The sequence below is a fragment of the Chiloscyllium plagiosum genome, chromosome 29, assembly GCF_004010195.1.
Source record: "Chiloscyllium plagiosum isolate BGI_BamShark_2017 chromosome 29, ASM401019v2, whole genome shotgun sequence".
Classification (NCBI taxonomy): Eukaryota; Metazoa; Chordata; class Chondrichthyes; order Orectolobiformes; family Hemiscylliidae; genus Chiloscyllium; species Chiloscyllium plagiosum.
This window is the reverse complement of record NC_057738.1, coordinates 35,472,893-35,481,698: the sequence shown is the minus strand read 5'-3', so window position 1 is coordinate 35,481,698 and position 8,806 is coordinate 35,472,893. Positions and strand designations below refer to the sequence as shown.

The 8,806-nt window shown below is 44.0% G+C and overlaps 1 protein-coding gene across 1 annotated transcript in view; it reads right to left on the bottom strand.

Annotated features, from left to right (window-relative positions):
- acad11 (acyl-CoA dehydrogenase family, member 11) overlaps positions 1 to 8,806 on the bottom strand; it is a 140,158-nt gene that overhangs the window by 52,669 nt on the left and 78,683 nt on the right. The window lies entirely within an intron of this gene.

Here is an 8,806-nt window from a genome sequence, read left to right as displayed (position 1 = left end):
GTATTGCATTTCAGAATTTAGGCCCAGGATGACTGAAAGCACAGCTATTCGTTTTGATTGGAGTCACATTTCGCAGCAGTAAAGGCTTGTAAAATCGGAATGGTCATGGATAGGGTGAGTAGTCAGGGTTTTCCACAGGTTAGGGGCATCCAAAACTAGAGGGCATTGGTTGAAACTGAGGGGGAAAAGGTTTTGATGAGGCCTAAATGGCACCTTTTCACACAGAGGGTGGTGTGCGTATGGAATGAGCTGCCAGAGGAAGTGGTGCAGGCTGGTACAACTACAGCATGTAAAAGGCATCTGGATGCTGACAGACCTGCCGAGCGTTTCCAGCAATTTCTGTATTTCTTAAAAAATGCATTCATTTTAACAAAGGTATTGTGAATAAATTAAACTTTTTTAATGACGCAGGACCTTGTAAACATATTTCAAGTCGGCCGAGATCATTTTCTGCTGAGGGTATGGGTCTGTGCATGACAGCAGCAATGATGCACCTACATGGAACAGGGAATGTGATGGAGACATAGTTTGGACAATGTACAAGGAGACCTCACATGGTCCAGTTTGGGAGAGGATAACATTATTGTGTGATTCAACTCAGAGAGGGAGAAAATGTAATCTGCCAGAGAAGGAACGGCCTATTGCACTCTCACTCCTCCATTGTTCCACAACACAGCAATGTGTGCGAGCTAAAAAAAAAAACTCTGGGAACGATGATTGTATTCTTATTTTTATAGAAACCCTGCAGTTTTGAAACAGGTCCTTCGGCCCAATAAGTCCATACCAACCTTCCAAAGAATAAACTTCCCAGACCCGTTCCCCTACATTCACCCCTGACTAATACATCTAACCGAGAAATCCCTGATAATTTAGCATGCTATCCCTGATAATACACCTCGTCTACACAGTTTGAGCTGTGGGAGGAAACTGGGGCACCCATTAGAAGCTTACACAGACACAGGGAAAATGCGTAAAGCCCACACAGATAGTCACCTGAGGCGGGAATTGAACCCAGGTCTCTGGCGCTGTGAGGCAGCAGTGCTAACCCACTGTGCCACCGTGCCGCCCATCTGCTGCAGATGATCTACGTGATTACTTTCTCCAACCGAGTTAATGCCCATTCCTCCTATTAGGAATGACACGATTAACTCTTTCAATCTCATTCCAGCAGAAGAAACAGAAAAAGGTATGCACCAGCAGGAATTACAATGGTCATGACTCACCCTGTTTCTCTGCCGACCAGACAAAAACATACGATGGCAATGTTTGTAAATTATATTCACGACCTTTAATTGTTGTTTATGCCAATGAGTTCTCACAAGGAAACATCGGTGACTGACAGCTAAACCCACCCCCATCTCACACTCCCCTTCAGAAGACAATGTTCTTGCAAGTTGCCACAGAGTATTGCAGCATCTTTGATACAGACAAAAGATGCTGTGACCACTCCTACAGCAATCAGACATCATCACAAAGCAAGATCTGACAGGACATGAAAAGAGAATTCATCATATTTAGCAAACTTTTCAAAATAAGATGGCCTTTCCTCAAACTGAAGGTCAAGTTGAATTAATGACTGCATTAACTTTTCAATAAATATTTATATTTAATGTGGGATACAGTGGGCTCCTGTCCAATGCTGATGCTATAAATAATATTGTGACTCACAAGCTGTGTGTCTTTTCCAACAGGTTGTACACCAAGCTATTATCTGCAGTTATTGTCCCATGGCTAAGGATGAAATCATGTCTGAGGCGTCTTTAGTTAAAATCGACCCACACCTAAGAATTTTGTTGCAACTCTCATTGTCCTCCGTACGTTGTCTGTTTATAGACATTCCATCATCAGAAATTTAACGAGGTTTGCACTAGAGAAATATGAGACCTCTGGCACACTCAGCCCCAAACCCTGAACATGTTAAACAATCTGACTTGTTAGCTCAGTTAGCTGGATGGCTGATTTTTGATACTGAATAACACCAACAGCATGGGTTTAATCCCTGCATCTGCTGAGGTAACCATGAAGGTTTCTCCTTCTTCTTCTCAAACTCCTACCCTCACCTGAGGTGTGGTGGCCTCCCCAGGTTAAACCACCACCAGCCATCTCACTCTAACGAGAGAGCAGCCCTATGGTGTGACTATGCTGACTTTACTGGGGCTCAGATTTGTCCCCAACAGAAGTTGTCAAGTCAGGGAGCAGTCACTACATTTATCTGACAGCTCGGGTAGTATTTTTTTTCAGTCAAGGTAAATTCTTGCTGCAGAGACTGGAGATGGGAGAAGAAGATTCCATTCCAGCAGGAACCTGTGGTGACATTTTCCTGGCACCAGTCAGTGAACAGAAGCCATTTTTAGCCAGAGGGCTTGGGGCTCAGCAGCGCCACCCCTGGTTGTGGCCACCCTGTGAAGTTGCATCAGAAAGGAGAGAAGACCTCAATGTCAAGACACCCTTGAACATCGGGCTGGGTTTTTGGGGAGGGGCAGGTGGGGAAGCTGGTTAAGGCTATATTCTGACAGTGGTGCCTTAGTTGGGTTGATTGGGAGGAGAGGGGTCATTTTCATTGGTGTCAGGGACCATTGCGTGAATCATGGAGCAGCCATTAAGGGAACCAATCGGGAGGTTGCCTGAGGTTTACCTGGTGACCTGCGCCCGTGGCAAAATGTCTTCAGCAGGTGACCCTTAAAGAAACAAGAACAGGAGGGCACTGATTTAATGTGATGTACAAGCCAAGCAAGGTTGGCATAAGATAAACCTTTCTCATGGAGTGAATAGTTAGGGTACGCAATACACTGCCTGGAAATGTGATGGAGGCACAAGAGGGCAATGGTTGGATAGTAATGATATGCTGGGAGACGGGAAAAGGCGGGAGATTGGCACAAGATCATAGAGTTGAACTCGATAAATACATCTGTGATTCTGTAATTGAGCCATTAATTGCCTCAGCGAACAGCATAATGTTGGGCATCACTTTCAACTGCTCCCCCCACTATGGAGCCTGTCCTCCTGACACCAACATGTCTCCAAAGGACTGAGGGAAGTCAAGGCCTCGGCTTTACCCATAAACACATGAGAGAGAGGCAGTCAACTGGAGTGTGCCTCGAGTGACTGAAACATGATTGGCTTTTATAAAGCACTCCAAGTCGAGACAGTTTTCCTCAAACACTGAGGAATTTCGAAGAGACCATTCCCTACAGCCAACATTGTTGTGGCTTGACCTAACTCATAACAGGATTCAAATCAAAAATATGAATGATTTTCCTCAGTATCAAAGGATATCTTTCCCTTATGTCTACAATGTCACACTAACCATATTCTGACCCGAGATGCTGCCCCTTCCCTCATTTCCACGGGGTCAATTGCACAGATACCTCAGATACTAACTCAAACTGTTTCCACACCAAACAATTAATAAGATTGAGTTAAACTCCTTTGCCGCTGAGATTTATACAGGGGGCTCAAATCTGTGTTCTATATCATATCTGCTAGTTACATCTTGCATCAGATTTTACATGTCCTTCCCACTCCGACAGAGTCGATGTGCTATCCTACCCGTCAACTCCCAAGTCCTTAATTTTCGAAACCTCACTGAAATCAGTTGAGGGATGCCAAAATTTGCAACTAGAGCTTGTTAAATGTTTACCAGCCCGATTCTAAATGAAGGGAGTGAGTGAAATATAATCCTTTGCAGCTTTGTTAGTTACACCCACTACTGTTAGACAAAGCCCCATGTGGTGCTGGTGCAGGGCTGGGCTCTTGTTCCGAGACCTGGTGCCAAGTGTTTTGGAGCTATATAAGATTTCCACACTGTTAACTTCCAGGAAATCCCTGAGCGTTCCTTCCCAGAATCTAGGATAATAGATCACTTCCTGAAATCATAAAGGATGTAGTTATATTGGCTACCACCACAAATTACATTGCAGGAGAGCACCAATCCATGCCAGGGCTCCCCCAAGGTCGGGTTTGTCCTTACATTGGGTCACATGCTGAGTGTAGCTCTGAAGCATCAGTAGCTGAACTCCCTGTTCTCACTGAAGGGTTACACTGAATTTACAAGCCTTGAAATTGGGTCGCAATGGGAAGAAATTTAGAAAGCGATGATCTATGTGCTCACTCCCCACATTTACGTTGTTCAAACCCGTTGCAATACACTGTAGACAGCGCTGCCGCCCTTTAAGCTGCAAATGCATGTCTCAGCTAATCCATTAGATTTTGCCTCTGCCACATTATTGCTGACGTCTGCAAAATTCAGGTTAGTTCCACAATAGTCACATGGGCCACTCCACAGAGACCCTCCAGTTTTAATTTAGTTAGACCATATATAACTAGAATGAATCACAATGCTCATGGCGTAGAAGTAGCTAAACAATCAAGAGTTCCAGAATCACAGAATTGTCACAGTACAGGAGGCCATTCAGTCTATCGGGCTTGCACTGTTCATTAAATGAGCCTGGTGACAATTTCCTGCTGTTTCCCCATACCCTTGCACATTATTTTGATTCAAATGATCATCCAAATTTTTCTAGAAAGCTTTAACAGGAAGGATGTTGGTAAACCTGAAAGGGTTCAGAAAAGATTCACAAGGATGTTGCCAGGACTGGAGGGTTTGAGATATAGGGAGAGGCTGAATAGGCTGGGGCTGTTTTCCCTGGAGCGTCAGAGACTGAGAGGTGACCTTATAGAGGTTTATAAAATCATGAGGGACATGGATAGGATAAATAGACAAGGTCTTTTCCCTGGAGTGGGGGAGTCCAAACTAGAGAGCATAGGTTTAGGATGAGAGGGGAAAGATTTAAAAGGGACCTAAGGGGCAACTTCTTCAGACAGAGGGTGGTACGTGTATGGAATGAGCTGCCAGGGGATGTGGTGGAGGCTGGTACAATTACAACATTTAAAAGGCCATCTGGTTGGGTATCTGAATAGGAAAGGTTTAGAGGGATATGAGTCAAACACAGGCAAATTGAAGTAATTCAGTTTAGGAAACCTGGTAGGCATGGATAAGTTGGACCATAGGGTCTGTTTCCGTGCTGTATAACTCTCTGACTTTATCACACTCACAGGATTGGAGGAGCACAGGTATCCTGTACAGTTATGGGAGGGGGGGGGAGATGTTAAGGTAGGGAGAAGGCCAGGAAGCAATTTGAAAACAAGTTTGAGAATTTTAAAAGCAAAACACTTGCCTGGGAGCCAGCATAGGAGAATAGGGAGACAGTACCCTAATGGTAATGTGTGTGGACTAGTAGCCCTGAACACCAGCATAATGTTCTATGAACATGGTTGAAATCTCATCATCGTAGATTGTGAAACAGGAATTCAATACAAATCTGAAAAGGAAAAGCCAATGTAATGGCTATTGATTATTCTTAGAAACCCATCTGGTTCACATTTTGCCCTTGAGAGAAGGAAATCTGCCATCCTTATTCAGTCTGGCCTACATAGAACTCCAGATCCAAAACAATGTTGTTAACTTTTAACTTCTCTGTAGGCAATTAGGATTGGGTTATAAATGCTGGCCTGGTCAGGGACACCCATATCCCATGAATGAATACAAAAAAGGACACAAGGCTGATAACTGAGAGTTTAAACACACGCGCGAGCAGCAGAGGTTTGGATGCCTTTCATTAATAACCAGAGTTAAAAATCACACAACACCAGGTTATAGTCCAACAGGTTTATTTGGAAGCACTCCTTCATCAGGTGGTTGTTGAAGCTAGGGCTTCCAAATAAACCTGTTGGACTGTAACCTGGGGTTGTATGATTTTTAGCTTTATCCACCTGAGTCCAACACCGGCTCCTCCAAATCATTAATAACTACAAGTTATTTGCCTTTTGAGTTTTATGCATCAAGACAACAGAGCTCCTCATAAAGTGGCACAGTGTCATTTTATTTTAGTTTCATTGTAGTCTCACTGGACTGGAGGACATTTGGAAATAGTGTTTTCTTGGAATCGCTCTGGCCCCCTTCAAGAATTCCAGTCCTTGCTTTCCTAATCACCGATGTGAGATCTGACAGCCAGTCTCTATCAGCGGTTGTCTGTCCCCTGGGAAGCCTGTGGACTGGAGTCAAATGGCAGACTAGCTGCTGTAATCTACTCTGCTCGTCCACTCAGACACTGACACCTTTGAGTGATGGGAAGAATGCGCCAACACGTACAGAACAAAAGTGCGTTTACTCCCAGCTGCCAAACTACTGTTAAGCATAATTTAATAATGCAATCACTGACTGTACAAATAAAACTAACAACATAATAGTGTGGGAATGGAGTGGCCGAGTGGCATTATTAACCCAGAGACCCAGGTAATGTTCTGGGGACCCAGGTTTTAATTCCCACCACAGCAGATGGTGGAATTGGATTTCAAAGTTTTAAGAAATTGGAATTAATACCCTAATAAGGAGTATCATTGATTTAGGGTGTAGGTTTGCTCGCTGAGCTGTAGGTTTGATATCCAGACGTTTCATTACCTGGCTAGGTAACATCATCAGTGGCGACCTCCAAGTGAAGCGAAGCTGTTGTCTCCTGCTTTCTATTTATATGTTTGTCCTGGATGGGGTTCCAGGGGTTTGTGGTGATGTCATTTCCTGTTCGTTTTCTGAGGGGTTGATAGATGGTAGCGAGATCTATGTGTTTGTTTATGGCGTTGTGGTTGGAGTGCCAGGCCTCTAGGAATTTTCTGGCATGTCTTTGCTTTGATGTCCCAGTCGAATTGGAGGTTTTTTTCATCCGTGTGTAGGGCTACGAGGGAGTGAGAGACCCTCTCTCCCTCGTAGCCCTACACACGTATGAAAAAAGAAACACCAATTCGACTGGGACAACACCTCTATCCTGGGACAGGCTAAGCAAAGACATGCCAGATGTTACCTAGCCAGGTAATGAAACGTCTGGATATCAAATCTACAGCTCAGCGAGCAAACCTATGCCCTAAACCTCAACCTGAGCTACAAACCTTCACAAACCTTGCAGTATCATTGATTGTCATAAAATTTATCTGATTCACTGATGTCCTTTAGGGAAGGAAACTGCCATCCTTACCTGGTCTGAGACAAAACACTGCAGGTGCTGAATCCAAGGTAGACAGACTGGAGGCTGGAAGAACACAGCAAGCCAGGCAGCATCAGGAGGGACAGAAGTTGACGTTTCAGGTGTAACCCTTCTTCAGGACCCGAAACATTGACTCCTTCACCTCCTGATGCTGCCTGGCTTGCTGTGTTCTTCCAGCCTCCAGTCTGTCTACCTTGGATTCAGCACCTGCAGTGTTTTGTCTCAGACCAGGTAAGGATGGCAGTTTCCTTCCCTAAAGGACATCAGTGAATCAGATAAATTTTATGACAATCAATGATACTGCAAGGTTTGTGAAGGTTTGTAGCTCAGGTTGAGGTTTAGGGCGTAGGTTTGCTCGCTGAGCTGTAGGTTTGATATCCGGACGTTTCATTACCTGGCTAGGTAACATCTGTCATGTCTTTGCTTAGCCTGTCCCAGGATATATGTGTTGTCCCAGTCGAATTGGTGTTTCTTTTTTCGTCCGTGTGTAGGGCTACGAGGGAGAGAAGGTCTCTCACTCCCTCGTAGCCCAAACACGGATGAAAAAAACCTCCAACTCGACTGGGACATCAAAGCAAAGACATGCCAGAAAATTCCTAGAGGCCTGGCACTCCAACCACAACGCCATAAACAAACACATAGATCTCGCTACCATCTATCAACCCCTCAGAAAACGAACAGGAAATGACATCGCCACCGAGTCTGACCTCCACGTGACTCCAGGCCCACAGCAATGTGGTCGACTCTTAATTGCCCTCTGAGCAACTGGGGAAGTGTAATAGAGGCTGGCCTAGCCATGTAAACTATTTTAAGAACACAAATAAAACAGAATAGCTCTATAAGCAAAAAGGGGCCTCTTTAAAATAAAGTCCTACAATTGTATCATGCCTTTTATGCCACTATCTCAAAGCACTTTACAGCTAACCAGACACATTTTCAAGGATGATTGCTCCAGTAACATTGGCAATGTAGCAGCCACAAGTCCCTACCAGTGGAAATGTGGTTATGACCAGATAACTGGGTTTCATTTTGTGATTTATTTTGAGGGGTAAATATTTGTCAGGACACTGGACAGAACACCCCTGGACTTCTTTGTGTTCTGTGATCTTTTACACAGACTCAAGAGGGCATGTACAGTCTTGGTCACTGTCAAAACATAGAAACGGCTGAGGTAGGCCATTCGGCCCTTCACGCCTGCTCCACCATTCACAGTTGATCATCTAGAAACCCCCGTCCAGAAGACAGACAACAAAAGGGAAGATTCATTGACAAGTTGTTTTTAATTATTACTTTTGAATACAGTGATATATTGAAAAATATCACTCGTGCTAAAGATCAATATAACTTGGTTCTGTTTTTAATTTACTGTTTGCTACTTTGGAAAATGTTTGGCAAACACTTTTTTTCCCATAAATTTAATACATTACTCATTTAAAATATCGTTGCTAATCCAATTTTAATATCTCCCATTGCACTAATATATGTTTCCAGCTTATCTTTCGGAGCCTCTTGCTTTGAAGATGCATTTTATTTATTACACTTTTCTGAATCAGAGCCAAACTTTCACAGCTCCCTCTACCCGTGCAATCTCGGTAGCTCACAGGTTAAAAGCAGCAATTGCCTTCACAAGGAAAGCCTTTTCTTTCAGAGGATACAACAGGACTAGTCATCAGGTTCACCAGCTATGAAAACAAGCAGCTAAATCCAGGGAATACGATCATCCTCAATCGCAAACATCCTCATTGGGGGAAACGAGCCCACAACAAAAG